General features: G+C 39.1%; 1 protein-coding gene across 2 annotated transcripts in view; it reads right to left on the reverse strand.

Annotated features, from left to right (window-relative positions):
* Nucleotides 1–2,605, reverse strand: part of LOC121322583 (SPRY domain-containing SOCS box protein 4-like) — a 32,767-nt gene extending 30,162 nt beyond the window's left edge. Inside the window, exon 1 of one of the 2 annotated variants that reach the window (XM_041262716.1) lies at nt 1,960–2,605. The gene's annotated coding sequence lies outside the window, so the exon portion shown is untranslated. Of the gene's footprint in view, nt 1–1,361; nt 1,803–1,959 lie in introns of those variants that run through there. The other variant, XM_041262715.1, reaches the window with a different exon arrangement.
* Between the last annotated feature and the right edge of the window lie 15,607 nt (nt 2,606–18,212).

Raw genomic sequence — 18,212 nt, forward strand, 5'->3', positions numbered from 1 at the left:
GTTCTACCATCTAACAATCACAGTGGTACTGTAATACCCAACTGACCCCTTCTCTCTCCACACACTGGCTTTAGGTAACAGTCCTGTTTCTCTAGAGATTGTGCAAAAACAGCAAGCAGATTAAGCTAGACGAATTCTTTTGAAAACTCACCCAGAGTGCCTTGATTCAAAGTTAAATGGGCGACAGTAAGAACATCCTGTATCTTCATCTTAAACAATACTGGTTCAAATTACAGAACTGTATTTATTTATTAAAATAATAGCAACCTCCTTTGTGTATTTTTCGTCTATTATTAAAATCAAAGTCTGGTTGGCCGTTATAATGAACTCCTAGAAAACATTTTGTCCATCAAAAAGGTCTACTGTGCAAATTATGTGCTTTTGGAAGAAAATAAATAAAACACATTCTCATGTTGCTTAGTAATGTGTTGTGACATCAGTGTGGAATCTGAAAATAGAAGGTTTATTACAAGAAGTAATTCCAGGAATGTGAAGGCTCTCCCAAGAGTATTTGGGCTTGCCTAGTAGTAGGGCTTTGTGTTGCCTGAGCTACAAAGTAAATTAATTTTTGAAAGCCTGAAAAAAGATGTCTATAAAAGAGAAATAAAAAAGAGAGTTATTTATTTTAGTGTGCTGGCTTGCCATTTTTAAAAAGCCGCTGGGATTAGCAATTCTCTTTTGAACTCATTCTGGTGCTTTGCTGTTTTATTAACACCTTCCCCTCTTTGCATCTCTCTGACACACTCCCATTGAGCGCTAATCCCTTCCTCGTTTACCCCACAGCTTTTCTATTGCAGTGTTTGTTTCTTACTAGCATACGTTTCCTCAATTAGTTTACTACCGTTCACTGCCAACTGCTGTAGGTTTTATACTACACACTGTACATCTAGGGGTAATGTCATTAGCTTTAAAATCGTTTCACCTTCTAAACCTTCTGCTTACCTCTAAAACATCATACAAAGTTTCAAATGAAAAAGCACACTTAATTTGGAATGTAGTCGTACTTCCACTGCATTTCAAATTTTAAAATGTTGATTTTCACAGTTTTACATTACCAGTGCATGAAGGTGCATATTTGCTACACAAACATACCCCTATTGTACCTGTTAAGAAAAAGGCCAGAACTTTGACAGGCCTTTCATTGTTTAAGGAATATTGTGATTTGAGGTCAAAGCCGCTTGACCCTGCTTTGAAGTCAGTTCCCTCAATAACAAAAGCTAGTGCAATAAAAGGAACATAAAAACAGATCAACTGAAAAGGATGAGCCTACAAGATTGCAAAATTTAAAAAAGGTCAGAACTTAAGAATGCTGCAAATAAAAATAAATAAATAAATAAATAAATAAAAACTACTGCACATACCTACAGTATGTAAACTCCTCAGAATTAAAAAGATGTTCCAAAGCATTTCAGTGTTGGGGATCACACGCTGTATGATGGTGGTGCATCTGCAATAAACTTTACAGCAGCACAGGTGTGAAGAGCATTTAGAGAATCCAAGCTACTAAAATTGAATCTTTATCAACTGGATGAAAACTTGGTCAATGGAGGTCGGTCATCAGACACAAAAACATACAGTAGAAGTTGCAAACACATCTAGCAGTAACCAAACCTGCAAGAACTTCAATTCAACAAGTCCTTCCACAGAAATCCTCTTTTCAATACTCCAGGGCAAGCCTTGGGTGTTTCTCTGAACACTTGGCAAAGCAGCCTCCGTCAACTTCCCAATAATCACATTCTTACATTGCAATATATAGGTGACTGAGCAATCCTAAAGAGGCTTAGAAACACTACACAGCACATACGCAGCTATATTTCCACAAGTTTTGCTCGTCTTGTGGGTCTGTTATAAATGCACAGCACAAAAAAACAAAAACACACCACACAACCACATGGAAATCACATTTCTTGCAAATACAAAAAAAAGCATGACAAATTTGAATACAAAAAAAAAAATTACCATAAAACGTTCAAATGTGTTCCTGCATGAAGCAGACATGAAGCTGCCGCAAGACGTAGCAGTGAAACTTCTACAGTATCCTCAAACTGAAGCAAAAGCAGAAAGACCTTTTTGGCAAAACTTCCACGAGATCAGGACCTCTACATCTTTCCAAGAACCAAGTTAGAAGTCATAAAAAAATAAATAAATATAAAAATAATAAAACCACCACAGGGAAAACTTCCCAACAAAAAGATGTCCACTTCAAAGTTAAAGCCAGGAACTGTGTGAAAAACACATTAGTGTGTGTGTGGTGAACAGGAAAGACATCCCTTGAGCAGACAATTCATAAGCACGCACACACACTTCACTCTGCTCTCTCTCTCTCTCTCTATGGCACACAAGCTGCTTATAGTAGCAAGCTGGCAGCCAGTACCAGCACAGCTAGGGGAATGTGCAGCAAATTACTCTCAATTAAAACTGCTCTGTCCTTCACCTCTGCAGGCAAATCTAAAAATAAACACCCAAGATCCCACTATTCTTTGTAAGCCACTTGGACCTCCGCAGCCCAAGACTTCAGCCACTTCGCCGCTTTCTTATTCTCTCAACAGCCAGCTTGCTCCAGTGACGAGCCTTCAACTCAAGCGAGTGCACTGCCCCATGGTGAAAGCTGATCCTGCTGATCTCATCATGGAGACTAGTAATGCAGTGGCCAGGGAATAAGGAACAGATGGAGACGCCCCCTCCCCACCCCTCCCCCTCACACAGGGACCAGCCCCCGACAGACTACACAAAGACAATGTATCACTCTCTCGATACAGGCTTTCCTCTGTACTGGGCTTCACAGGAACAAGAGCACCTGCCCGCCCCCAGATCTGCTGTGCTCCAGTTTATATACATTTAGCTTGTAGCACGCTGCCATGCAGCCAAGGGTTACTTGCCGGTGTGCAAAACGTACTTTGGAGAATAATTTTGAAAGCATTGCACTGAATAATGCTTCATGTTTCACACAATAAGGCTATAGAAAACCATCACAAAAGAAACAAAATATACCACCCCCCCATGGGAAAAAAAAAAAAAAAAAAAAAAGCATATACTTTTTATATATAGCAAACAAGACATGACTGTTTTTTAAAAATGAGAAATGCAGCCTGAAGGGATGTGTTTGTGTTCTGTTTAGATGAGTTTACAGACCTGTTCTGCAATCATTTAGTAATACAAATCTGCCTGTATGCCTAAACCAGAGGGCAACATTTAAGAGATTGGTGCATCTTGATTTGATAATGAAAGCATGAATAATGTTGAACTTCACATTATGTTTTTATTCCTCTTTAAAATCAGTAGCACAGAATTCCTCAGTGCAGCAGCACTCGCACATAACCTCTTTCCAAAGGGATTACATTTCCTACCAGGTTTGCATTTAAAAAAAAAAACTATTATGCCAAGAGCAGTTATTAGAGGCAGAGTCAAAGATTGCCTTTACAAGATTAATTAAATCTATGCAGAACGTGGGCTCTGTAATTTGCAGGATAATGCTTCTCTACAGAAAGGGGACCAACGGCAGGAAGACATCTGGGGCCCCTCTTCACAAAGCGCAAATTGGTTAGGGTTAGGAAGAGCCACTTTTAGTCTATACATGTGCGCCTCACAAAGACTGCCTATTGTCTCAGCTTCAAAAGGGAGCCACAAAGCATCTGATTACCAGGGCAAGCAGGAGCAGGAGGGGTGCTCAGCTGGCAGGCGTCGGGCCGTCCCAGGGCAGATGGCTGACAAAACGTGAGGATGAGCCAGAGTGTGCACTGGGACCCATCATTACCAGCACTGAAATACTCCACAACACCCATCACACATACCATGTGTTGTATTATCTTTCAGGATTTGAAGAATATGGTTGAAAAACCAAATAAAATTTCAATAGAAAAATTGCAAATACACCACAGGCTAAGATTAAATTAGTAGTTCTGTATTGAAAAAAGAGGAGTCTGGGTGACCATCATGTTCAGAGATTCCTCATCTATACATAATGCTTTTTCTGTAGGCCAGCATGTTCTTATCAAAACGTAGAGATTCTGCAGTTAGTTAACAGCAATAATTCAAATGTGACCAGTAGTAAGAATAGCAAGTACAAAAGTAAAAAATGCATTTAATATCAACTTCATCTGAAACAAAAGGGCTGGTTCCACAACAAGAGTTAGCGCCAGTCTGGGAACATCTCATGTGGGGTTACATTACCTAGTCAAGATTAGTGCTAATCATGGTCTGTGAAACCTGCAGAAAATGGGTTAGGACACAAATGTGTTCCTTGTCAGGATTAGTTTTTGCCTGCTGCCAGTGTCGATCAAAATGTCAGACTGAAAAGCGGCTTACGGGTTGAATAATGTGGCATTTGGGCTAGCTCCCAAGAGGCAGATCTCCTTGCCTGTTTGTACAACAAGGAGTGGCAGTTCAATCTAGCAATCCCTCCTGAACTATTGAACTCTTGGGCTACAGTGCCCCTTTGTAGAATGTTAAAAAAAAAAAAAAAAAAAAAAAGGAGACATTGCAAACTTGGATTAAAAAGAATATTTAAAAAAGAGGGTTGGAGTCACTTAAAATACACGAGAAGCACTGCATTAAGAACATGCTTTATAGAAAAAATAAAGCTACTGTATAGAAGAAAAATTGAACACATCAGGACTAGGTCACACAAGGTTTTTGTGCTAGTACTTTAGTACTTGAGACAACCCCTCCCCCCAAAATCTCACACACACATCTGCTTTTGAGACGAGTAAAAATTGTGCACAAGCAAAAAGGATATTGCATGAAACATCTAAACACTAGCCACTTATGATTACTTGAGATAAGCCATCAAAACAGCTGGATAATGACACTAACTATGCCAGTTTCCAACTGCCTCACAGATGTCTACTACAGACCATAAAACGTGTCACTCGATCAGTGGCCAGAAAAGTGCTTCCAAGCTATTTGCATCATGCCTGGGTTTCTTGCCTTAGGATATAAATGTATTCAAAACAGTGGACATCCTCCCCACACGCTTCAGAGATTATTGCAATGCCAAGACGGTACTTGATTCATAGGATTCATGCAGAATTAACTGACATGACCGACATTACTGTGAGGTGTCCTTGGGCACCACAAGGGTGATAACGGATACATTTACTAACAGATCACATGGGTAGACTATTAAGATGTGTCACCTCATTTTTTCAAGGAGTGTCTCTTTGTAGTTTTGCAAAACACATGCACCTCGAAACTAAGAAAGTCATAGTAGACATTTCTATTTGAAAAACAGCCAATACTGTTGATAGCACCACCTATCTCTTTTAGCAAACGCTGTCCAGAACAGAACCGAAATAGGCATTGTCCCTTTAACAGTTACAGGGTGGAGGTGGAGTGATTCAGAATGTTAATGGCAATGGGACAAGGATACAGGCAACATTCACCCTGCCAGGAACTGATCAGCCAATAATGTGTTGGTTACTACTAATGGCAAGATTAGGCCAAATAGGACTCGTCTGCTAACAATACATGAGAAATGGGTAAAAATAAGGCATCTAATGGTATTTTCAAATCAAATTTCTCCTTTCACTGCAACTTTGTTCAGGCATAAAAATGCAAACAGTAAAAAATAGACACGGGCCAGCCACCCGATTTAGGATGACTTAACACAGGAAGCAAACCCCTTACAACCAGGGTGCATCTGCCTGCTGTTCAAACAAAGCAGGAGAGGAGAAACAGATGCAAGGTTTTTTTTTTTTTTTTTTTTAATCCTAGTACAGCGAAAAAAAAGCAATACTGATGAGCTTGCAATCCACTTGAATACCCAACGAAAACCAATACTGCCATAGCACAACAAATTTGCCGTGGCAGTACAATACACCACTGCAAATTCAATATCCTCAGCCCTACGTTACCACCTCGGAAACAGAATAAGCTTAAAAGTAGATGCATCAACCACCTGCAGCCAGGAACCCTATACAATAAGTGTCACATATTCAAATGCAATTACTGTGCGCAGTAAAATAAAGCTGCGTTATTTTCTATTGAATTTTAATAATCAATTATAATTTCCCAGTTCTCTCCAAACAATCCTAACGAACAACACTTTTGTGCACATCAGGGATAGAAATAAAACTTACTGCACGGTAGCTCCACCCATTTACAGACAAACCTTGCCTTTGACTTTGAAGAATGACCCTTCTGCATGCTGATCCATAAAATGAGATCACAGGAAAATTGAACAGCAACTTCTCATCTACAAAATATCTCAGTCAATTAAAATCCAATTTGCACATGGGACCAGGCAAGGTTTAACTGCTCTTGCTAGCTTCAGCCCAGACGTACTGCACTTTGTAAACCTTGGCTGAAGGTTGATCTACATGCTGCTTTGCCTCAGTCAAATTGATAACTCATCTGTGCTACTTTTCACCATCCCCCACCCCCTCTACAATAATTAGAGAAGGCATCAACAGCAAATAGGAACAAATATCCCAATACTAAACATGCTTACGAGAACCTCCTTGTAGATCTCCACCATAACTATAAAAAGTAACCAGGGCTACAAACAGATACATTAAATTATTGGACTATCCGTTGCCTCCAAATATCCAACGGCCAAAGCCATGCCAAACCGATATCATAGTTAAACCAATTAATGCAATAACTATCTCAACACAGGCATCAAACACAATGCACCATTAATAATGTACTGACAATGACTGCCTAGCCTTCTCACAAGATATTCCGCTCTAATCTCAATCCGCACTGTAGTGCAACACACAACAACAAATTCAAAAACAAAATAGGAAATCAGAAAAACGACAAATTGGAAAACAAATTAACAAATGAGAAAACAAAACAACACTAACTATAAACCGTTAAGTGGGGAGATAGGCAAAAGTGTACCACATCACTGATTGGAGGAACAACATGTCAATCACTGCTGCAGAACTCTGGGCGGAAGCACTTATAAACTAACCGTGGCAAGTCACTTTTCTTCTTGTTTGAATTTTAATAATGTTTTATATTTGTTTATTTCACACTCATTTTACTAATGTACGGATTAATACAAATATTAAAATTCAAAACAAGAGAAAAGTGACTTCAGACAAAATCAGTTTTAACTTCAGTGGCCATTAGGAAAATGACAATGAGTATTAGTATTCTCTAGGAGATAAATGAGAACCAATGAACGTAGAACTAATAACCTAGATCCTGGCTTTGTTTTAAAAATAATATTCCCAATGTTTTGCCAAATCAAAATGTAGGTCATTCTGATCGATTCCCTAAAGAACTTCTGCCAAGGAATATCGATAACAAGGATGACCAATTCACTAAATACACATTTTGCTTCAGGCTCCTATAAACTAAATTGGCCTTTAAAAACAGACAGTTGTTGGTGCCTTACATAAAACCTCTTCCGGCTATGCAACACATTACCCACAATGCTGTGCACCTGAATAGAAGAAGGTCTACTTATGGAAACTTAAGCCAACATTATCAAATGTTTCACGTGAAACATTTAACAGTAGCACATATTGATTACTCTTCCTACACACAAGGAATCCCCACTTTGCACAAATGGAAATTCACAGCAGAGCTGTAGCACAATATTCCAAGATGCTGCCCGGTGTATTTCTTGCTTGATGCACAAGTTAAATAAAAGCTTGAAGGGCCCACATTTCTCCAACTTTAATGCCAATCCAGACTATTTGCTGAGGAGTTGTTCGGGGCACCTGAGAAACTTGAATTAAGAACCTGTTCATGACCATCCAGGGTCTGCAGTTTTTAAATGTCAATTTGCGGGTCTGATTGGGTAGACTATAGAAAGAGAACATAAAATTAGCAGTGTTTTCCAGGCAGCGCATCATAAAATAAAAAAGCCAACTCAAGTCAATTTTCTATAAAAGAATGAATTTACTAGTTAATACAGAAGCAATAAAATTCCTACATATTAATCGCTGTGGTGAAATACTATTTCGCATACTAAAGCAGATTTCATTACGCTGGTACAGTATAGTGAAGTGAACAAGACCTCCAGGGAACTCCCGTTTATAGATTTCAAATATTTATATACAGCACATTTTTCATTTCAGGTGGTGACTCAGACAGAATACCCATTTTAAAAATGTACAGGAAGCACGCAACAAGAGCATTTTGTTTTGGGAAGAAAAATAAAAAAAGGACATCCTTTTTGCCAAAGATCCCTCCATCACCAGAGGATTAGAAATAATCCCAACACAGCACAGACAGGTCACCTTACCCCTTCCACAGAAAACACTCCTCCGTGCGTGCAAGTACACTGCAGGGGGACAGTGTCAGAGACCTGACGTGATCCTGCATCACCAGACGGTCAAGCACACACACAGAATCTTCACTAGGATAGAGTGGTCATGTCCCGTTCCCCACTGTGTATGGTATAGGGAGAAAGGGTGAATTTACTGCACTTCAGAGAAATGGAACAGTACACAGGCCACAAAGTCTTTTCCACTGTACTACCGAGCCTGCGTGATGTGACGTCACACCTAACATAATTATTTTTTATATACGACAGAATACAACGGGCTGTTTATGCAGAGAAGAATGCTACTCAGAGAGCTGCAATTTGGATTCGACACTCCGCGTTAAGATGCCGTACAGCATTATTCTTCTTCCGAGAGTACAGACCGATGCTATGTAATAACAAAAATAATGAATTTGCACCTGGCCCGGTTTGTGTGTCGAGAAGCCAGTTTCACAATTTGGTTCTCCCTCGGCTCGACAAATATCCAGTGGAAATCCACCCATACCACGACTGCCTGGGGTCTTTTGAGTGTTAATACTACATATTGTTGATTTATGAATTTATTTTAATACCAGTGCCGAGTTATACCCATGGAGTATTTATGCAAGACAAAGTTCATGAGAAGAACTGCAAATCCATCTCAGAAGGACAAGAGAAGATAAAAGGGCCAAGTGCCATGGGTTTCAACATCACCTCATTGAAATGACATGGCTTTGAGAAAGTGCACATTAAAATCAGGAGCACTGCGTTTACATGCGATAAGTGGTCTCTCAATGCTATATTACATTAGAGATGTGGTATAAATGGGACATGCGAGCAAACTAGTTAGGTGTGAGGTTAGGTGTACTGGTTAAATAAAGAGAGGTCACACCTGGATTTGTACTGGTTTCATTCTGTCCCCTTTCCATAAGCAAAAAGTGACAAATACCACGAAAAAAATCCAACACAGTTTGCAGTTTCCTAGTATTTTAAATGATGCTGTAACTTCTGTGAGCTAGCAAACAAGTCATATAATATTGGGATCAAGTTGCCAATGCATGCAGCCAGTTACTGCACGTACCCAGGCCGGAATTCACAACAGATGCAGAGGGATTGCCTGCTGCAAGTTTAAAAATGAAAAGAGAAATACCATTTCAAAACACTCCTACTTGGAGACACATTTCACACTCCCCTGAACATTCACCCATCTGCTTTTTCCTCAGATTAACTCAGCAACAACAAAATGCATCTGCACCACAGATAACCACTCCAGCCTTCTGTATTAGACTGCAAACTGCACTCCTTTTTTATATAAAAATGTACCATGAGTCAGTTTCCCCCTTAAAAGAAAAGGCAAATAAATCAAAACACTCTCCATCCCCAGAACTGGATCCAATAAACATTCCGCCAAGGAAGCTTTCAAAATACAAGATGGTGGCAGATTTCAAGCCAGGACGAACTTAAAACCGGAATGCTATTAAATCAGCTTTCAAATTGCAACTCACTTGCTGCTTTGTACAGGTCAAACTCAGTTGGGTTCCTCCGCTTTAAATATATCTAATATAAATATATACATACACACACACATACACCAGACCAGTAATACTAATCTTTAGAAAATACTGCATTTCCAGCATGTTCAGTGAAGCACATAAATATATAAATCAATAGCTAAAAAAAAAAAAAAAAAAAAAAAAAAGGAAATGGCCCAGCTTCCCACAGGTTTAGGGTCAGAAGTTTTTTTCATCCCTGTCAACCATGCTGAGGTTTTATCTCTGCTTGAGTTGTCATAAGGTTCCACCTTGGTTTGGAGAAAAGGGACAAGTTGAATCCCACTATTAAAACAAAAAAGAGATTAAGTCCTATAAACTGGTCTTTATCAAGAGCTAGGCCCACACAGTGCATGAGCTCCTTAGCCCTTTTCATTATAGAACATTTCCATGCATGCAATGCTTTAGGGCACCGTTTTTCTCTACAAGTTTGTTGAACCATTTATTTTTAATTGCTTGTCACGTTAATATTTAAGCAAGTTTCAGAATTACTGTAAAGGAAAACCCCTTAATAAGATCCTTCTATACTAGATATTCACAGATTTACGATGCAACCTCATTTTTTTAAACTATCAAAGACCTTGAACATAGTACTGAAAGTCCAATTGAACAAATAATTCTATCCATTATGTTAGTTGAGCGCTTAAATTGGAATGAAAACCAAAAGACCCTGCGGCCCTCGAGGACTGGAGTTTGACACTCCTAGGCTAGATTGTATTTGTTAATATTTAAATGAAATTAACTCAAAAACCTCTAAGAAGGGCTGGAGAATTTTTGTACCTTCAAGCTCCCAATTGCAAAGCTCATCCTACGTTCCATGCAATTGTGCCTTAAAACTAGGGATGCCCCTGGTGACACCACCTTGACTATCCATGAGAAATTTCTCAAAACTCTGCAAGTTTCACAAAGAGGTCTCTGCTTTACTCTCTACTCAGTAACACCTACAGAACAGTACTGGTTCAGGGAACTCCCTGTAGATGCAGTGCCAGCCAAAGACTAGCCCGAGACAGCTGCATGGTAAAAAAAATATCCATCTCCGTTATCCCACTCTGCCTTGTAGGTAAGCTAACTCCATCACAGAGGAGAGTACATGCTGTGACTCCCTGCAGAGTTTGAATTCTAACAAGAAACTAGGAATGGAATCAAGACTGATGCACCCAGCAACACTCCAGAGCCCTGCAATTTTTAGAATCAATACTGTACAGCTTCAATAAACAATGTTGTGCACAAGCGCAGAATGCAAGACAAACATGATTGATGATATGCCGATTATATACGACACAGTTTCACTGAAGAAAAAGGAGGATGGTAAGCCGACATTGTGCAAGTATCATCAGTTAGTGGCCAATGCTTCAGATTTTAACTCGACACACGCCCCCCCTTCCCACAGTCTCACAGAAACCAATTAAAAATGGTCATGCTCACAATGCACATCACTTCCCTCTGGTCCAAGGGGCACAACTGGTGACTGTTCAAAAAAAGCTTCCTTAGGAAATATTCAAAGTTCACATATTATCCAAAACAACAGCATGCTGAATAATAATAAATAAAAGGAATGAGATGCAGAGGACAGACAATGCCATACAAATGTTGGGGAATTCTTAATGTGGAGACAAATACAAGCTTGTTCTACTGGATAACAGGACAGATTTGTAAACATTACACCAACTAAATAAAAACACCAATTTAACAGAGAAGCAGCCATCTGCAATGAGGATGGAGAGTTCTGTTTTTATCTTGCTCTATGCAAACAGAAGCCAACTTTCTCCCACCTCCCTCATGTGCTGTAGTGCACTGTGGAGCTGGTCTGCATTTTTGTACTGTAAAAACCGGTGTATAAATCACCCCCCGCCCCCTCCTTTTGAGACAACAATTTCAGGAAAAAGCCTATAGGTCACACTGGTGTATAAGCCACACCCCTTTTTAGGACCCCTTAATGCAAAGGTTTTTACAGTAATTAACGTGTCATATCTGTAGGTAATTTTAGTACCCATGAGCCCCTGCATCGACTGTAGGCACTGCTTCAACAAAAATATTAAATAAAATCAATGTTAATTAATAGCTCCATAACTGGTCTGCTTGCTAGATTTAAACACATGCTGAATTGAAGATTAGTGATGGCTCTAAATTTTCCACCTATGATAGTACAATAAACACTGTGTAATTAAACCCAACTGTTTGTGTCACTGAATTCCATTTAACCCGACCAGAATTTGATTTCAGGACCATGGCCAATATGAATAAATGTCAAGGTTATTAATCTCTACAGAACACCTTCAAACAATTGAGAAGAGGGTGGTCATGGAAACACACACATCACCTTGCCAGGCAGACACATCCAATTGTTATACCATGACATTATAAAGTGTGTCTTAATAGCAGGCTTGATAAATGCTTTTCAACTTGGAAAGAAGGTTTCAAGTGCCAATTGCTGCTGTGATAAATATAGCTATCTTGCCAACTCTTCAGCATTACTGGTAATCTAAATCCTTAGATAGTCCAGGGACTTGTAAATGTAACAGAGTTAGTGTATTTAACAGCAAATATTATAATAATGTATCACTTATTCACATTTGTGTACCTACATTACCTTTTTTTCTCATATCTCAAATCAATTTAAAAGATAATCCTGTTTAAAAACTAGATTTAAAGATAACAGCAAATTGTGTAGACTAAAGTCACATTGGATTTTAGGACGTGGATCGCTGAACTATTTAAGTGTTCTCTTAATTACTTTTCTGGAAGGCAAATGAAGCACCTGGCACCATACTAATCAATGCCAACTAAACCTCTGGGCAGCTCATCTATCATGCCATTTTTAATTAGGACGCGACAATACTTCATTACTGTCACTTACCAAGTCAGGCCCAGTATTAATGTCTTGTCACTTGCCTAACACAATGGCCAGCAAGGCATCCCTCATTCTGCCTCAGCCTGCCCAGATCCAAACAGGCATCAGTAGATAAACAAAAGCAGCATGCTGTGTATTATCTCAATTCAAGATGGTCAGGAATAAACACCTGCTTGTGTGAGAGCACTGGATCTCAACCCCAGCCCTTCAGTCAAAGACTTTAAGCCAATTAAGGACTTGGCTGGAAAACATGGATAAAAAATGGAGACATCAGAAACCCGCTCTGGATATTAAGCCCTTCCTAGGTTAAAATACTGAACCAATTAGTTAGCAAAATAAGTCAACACCTGCTGTTAAAAGCAGATCTATAGAAGAGTTGGTCTTAAAGAGAAACATGTACAGGGGATGAATAACAAATAACAAGGACTTCTACCAAGAGCTTTTTCTGCAAACCTCTACAGGTTCCTGGCATTTACAGCGTCTTCTTGACAAGGTCTCCCAATTCAGGTATGGAGACAGATTCCTGGCATTTACAAGGTATCCCAATTCAGTATTTGCTCTTTTGCTCCTTACCTCTGCTATCTTAAACATATGGTTGAAAAGGCTTTCAAATTAGCATATAGATGACAAAAGAAGCATTTTGTCAGCTGATGGTTGAGAGTCCAACTCTTAACAGCTTTCAGTTTTGCATTTCTATGCAATCTAATCTTTGCTACTTTTGATTTCTGCAAACAGCATGTTCAAAAGTCCAGCAAGCTGTGCAATCTTTAATAGCTTCATTATTTAAAAACAGGTTTATTTCTCTACCTTGCACGAGTACAAAAACAAATCCTGTTCCTTTGTTATCAGAGAGTGTTGCCTGGCTGCCTAGGGGATTTACCATTCAATTATGAAATACAGCATCTGTTCTGTATTTCTTAAATCTTTTACAGTTGTAAAAATAATTGCCTCATTTGCCCATGCAGACGACTGCAAGAACAATGCACCACTGCACAGAACACACACCAAGAAGATGCTGGCTCCATTACACATTACATATCTAGTATTAAAACAGGAAACCTGTATGCATGCCTTCCTAGAAACTGAGAACAACTCTTTGCATTAGTGTTTGCACTATTGAGATACATGTGCTGGACAGAACAGGCAAAATGTAAGCAATTTTCCAAGAGGTTAAAAATATATGGAAAAGTCAACCTCGTTCCCTTGAATTGCACAATTATGTCTAATTCAAGTTTGCAATCAATCAGTTTCTGCACAATTGGCTCATGCTGTTGACTTTTCTAGAAGCCTCCCATACACAATACTGGAGGCTGGCTGAGGGAAGTTCTAGCTGCACCAATGCATGTATTTTATGGATAAACAGAGGAAGTCAGTCTCCACTCTCCAGTGGGATGCAATGTTAAATGCTAATCTTAGTCTCCAGTTATGTGTACCCAGGTAACAAGACAATGGGAGGCTGACCATTCTCCTCTTGGTATTAGCAATGCTATTCATGTTTACCAAGGGGCTATTTAACCTTGAACATGAACGGCTGGTTTCACAGACCCCAATTAGCCCTAATCTTAGATTACTTTACCTAAATTAACATTACGTAGTCTAAGATTAGTGCTCATCTGGGTCTGTGAAACCAATCACAAAACCCACACACAAATGACTCAGTTACCCAGTTTTTCCATTTTTCCCACATAGAATTAAATAAACAATCCTCAAAAGCAGGTGCTGGCCCTCCGTGAAGATTCCTGGTCCTAAATACTGTAATAATAAAAAGCTCTGTTTCCAATCTAATCTCTGCAAAACTGGCATAATAAAAGGGAATTTCCTGTTCCGTTAATTGCTTCAAATTTGTGACAGTCAATACAGTGATTACAATTTAATTTAACTGAAGACCGTCATTCCTGCAGCAGGACATCATTTCAGAAAGCCTGCATGTTTGTTTGTTATATATATCAAACTGCCACCTGATTTTTGTATTAGTTCAGTCCAGACAACAGGAGCATTACCTCTGCAGGATATTTCTAATTAGTTCCAATTAGAGGGCTTCTCTTTTCACATTTGCCTGCATGTCAAAAAAGAACCAAAAGTTTTAAATTTGAGCTCAAAACAGAATAGCATCTGAGAACCATGGCATGTTATTCTGGACGGCAATCTCAGGACCAGAAGGGATTCCAGTTACTCTACATCATTTACACTGCTTTTCTGTCTGGAGGGTGTAGTATTCGTTCCAGTGCCTTGAATTCTTAATGCCCAGTCCTTCACCCACGACAATCCCAATTGCAGGGCTCATCCAGTGTGTCCTGGGCATGCACAATACTGAGATATACCAGGAATTCTGGATTTCATGCTATTATTGCAAATGGTGTAAAAAAACAACGAAAATCATTCTTTACACAACCACTTATGGGAAGAACTCACTCCTTTGTTGCCTTTGCATGCTTTTAAGAAAGTCTTGTTGGTTCTCAAGCACGTGCTCGGACCAGGTGTTGCTAGGCAGCAGCTGCTAGATGTTGCTAGGCAGCAGCTGTTGTAGCTCAGCCTCTCCCAGCAGGTGCTACTGTTAGGAAGGGGGGTCCGACACCAGACACACTAGAATAGAACACAGTGCATGTCAGCCTGCTCATTAACTCCACAACTGCTTTAAACTTCTAAGATGACATGTTAAGAGAAGTTGGTCTTTCTTCTTCATTTAAACAAGCAGGGGCAAATCACTGGGGAAGACCAACTCGGTGCAGCTGCTTTCAGACTGGATCTGAAAATCTACTGGTACCCCTGTGGGTCCAGCTGCAATGCTGAGGAATAACTCCAAATATCCAGAGGAGTCAGAAATACATAGCGTAGCTCGGTAGATAGCTGGTAGACTACTTGACTATATATTCCCTTCAATTTCTCAGCCTTTATTGACAGAGAATTTATCATGAAATATATACTGCACAAATACTGTAGAAAAACCTGGATCTGTCCGTTCACAAATCTTACAACGCTGGTTTGCTAGTCCAAAAACCACTCTGTTATAAGGCTGCAAAAATACAATTTGAATACGGGAGTTTTATACAGCAAGCTGGGGGTTTACAGTGTCTAGCTGAGAAGCAGAGACTGAAGAAAAGATGACCATAAAAACAGAAGATAGTGACCTTTTTGAAGTGACCATGATGTGCACTAACTGCCTATTAAAACCCTTTCTCTTCTTACATAAAAAGGCTACCTGCTATGGAACACAATGAAACCGACCTTTTGGTTTTCAAAACACGTCTATGCATTTCTAACCTGGTAATTTTGCTTCTAGTTGATATTACAAAAATCAAAGCATCGTTAAAAAATTAAAAAAGAGGTGCAAGAAAAAAATAGTAAGGGGGCTTAATAATAATAAAGTGGATTACAAATTGAAGTCAAAACATTGTGTGCATCTAAGGCATTGTAATGCCCAAGACAGTTACTCAAGACTCAATAGGTCCTAATCTAATTATTTAACATTACCACTGGCCCTTTAAGAGAAGGCGGCTGATTCTTAGTCAGCTGGAGCCCGGCTGAGTAAACATGCTCTCAGCTAAAATCACTTACTTTCTTTGCTGCTGGCAAGTCAGACGTCATATAGCAATGAATTAATGCAACAATTACTACACAATCAAATTATATATAAATTACGCATATACACTAATCACACATATATATATATATATATATATATATATATATATATATATATATATATATATATATATACACACACACACACACACACACACACACACACACACACACAGTGCCTTGCAAAAGTATTCAAACCCCTGACCAATTCTCTCATATTACCGAATTACAAATGGTGCACTGAAATTTCGTTCTGTTTGATATTTTATTTTTAAACACTGAAACTCAGAATCAATTATTGTAAGGTGACATTGGTTTTATGTTGGGAAATATTTTTAAGAAAAATAAAAAAACTGAAATATCTTGCTTGCGTAAGTATTCAACCCCTGTGCTATGGAAGCTCCCAGTTTGCACCGATGAAAGAAATTGTCCTAGCGAGGACACAATTACCTTACCATTGGCCTCCACCTGTGAACCAATAAAGTTGCTGTCACATTTTCTGGATAAAAACCCCACTGTTGAAGGATCATTGGTAAGGCTGTGAATCTGAAGGAAAATTAAGACCAAAGAGCATTCTACAGAAGTTAGAGATAAAGTAATACAAATGCATAGATTAGGGAAAGGGCACAAAATAATATCCAAGTGTTTGGATATCTCAGTGAGCACAGTTGGATCAATAATCAGGAAGTGGAAGCTGCATCACACCACCCAGGCACTGCCAAGAAAAGGCCGTCCCTCAAAACTCAATGCTCAAACAAGGAGACTTGTGAGAGAAGCCACAGAGAGGCCAACAATCACTTTGAAGGAGCTACAGAGTTCAGTGGCTGGGAATGGAGTAATGGTGCACCAGTCAACCATATCAAGAGCTCTGCATAACACTGGCCTGTATGGGAGGGTGGCAAGAAAGAAGCCATTACTCAAAAAGTACCATCTGAAAGCACGTCTGGAGTTTGCCAGAAAGCATGGGAGTGACCTAGCTGTGATGTGGGAAAAGGTTTTGTGGTCAGATGAGACCAAGATAGAGCTTTTTGGCCAAAACTCAAAGCGCTGTGTGTGGCGCAAACCTAACACTGCCCATGCCTCAAGACACACCATCCCTACAGTGAAGTATGGTGATGGAAGCATCATGCTGTGGGGATGCTTCTCATCAGCAGGGACTGGACATCTTGTTACAATTGAAGGAAGAATGGATGGAGCAAAATACAGAAAAATACTGCAAGAGAATCTGCTTCAGTCCACTAAAAAACTGAAGCTTGGGAGGAAATTTACCTTTCAGCAGGACAATGATCCCAAGGCCAAAGCAACATTGGAGTGGCTCAAGAACAAAAAGGTGAATGTCCTACAGTGGCCCAGTCAAAGTCCTGATCACAATCCGATTGAGAATCTGTGGCACTATTTGAAAATTGCGGTCCACACGCGTCGTCCAACCAACCTGAACAACCTGCAGCAAATCTGCTAATAAAAATGGACCAAAATCATTCCAACACTGTGTGCAAAGCTGGTACATACTTACCCTAAAAGACTCAAAGCTGTTATTGCACCAAAAGGTGGCTCTACCAAATATTAATGTGTGGGGGTTGAATACGTATGCAAGCAAGATACTTCAGTTTATTTTTCTAAAAAATACTTCCCAACATAAAACTAATGTCACCTTATAATAATTGATTTTGAGTTTCAGTGTTTTAAAAAAAATATATCGAACAGAACGAAATTTCAATGTACTATTTGTAATTCAGTAATATCAGAGAATTGGTCAGGGGTCTGAATACTTTTGCAAGGTACTGTATATGTGTGTATATATACACATTATATATATATATATATATATATATATATATATATATATATATATATATATATACATACATACATATATATATATATATACACACACACACACATTGACTGGATCAGAGTCTATGTGGGTGACTACACCCACTTTCAAAATTTTCACCTTATGTTGCCTTATAGCCTGGAATTAAAATGCATTAAAATAGTTTTGTGTTTTTTTTTTTTTCATTTATTTACA

This window comes from Polyodon spathula, chromosome 11, assembly GCF_017654505.1.
Source record: "Polyodon spathula isolate WHYD16114869_AA chromosome 11, ASM1765450v1, whole genome shotgun sequence".
Lineage (NCBI taxonomy): Eukaryota > Metazoa > Chordata > Actinopteri > Acipenseriformes > Polyodontidae > Polyodon > Polyodon spathula.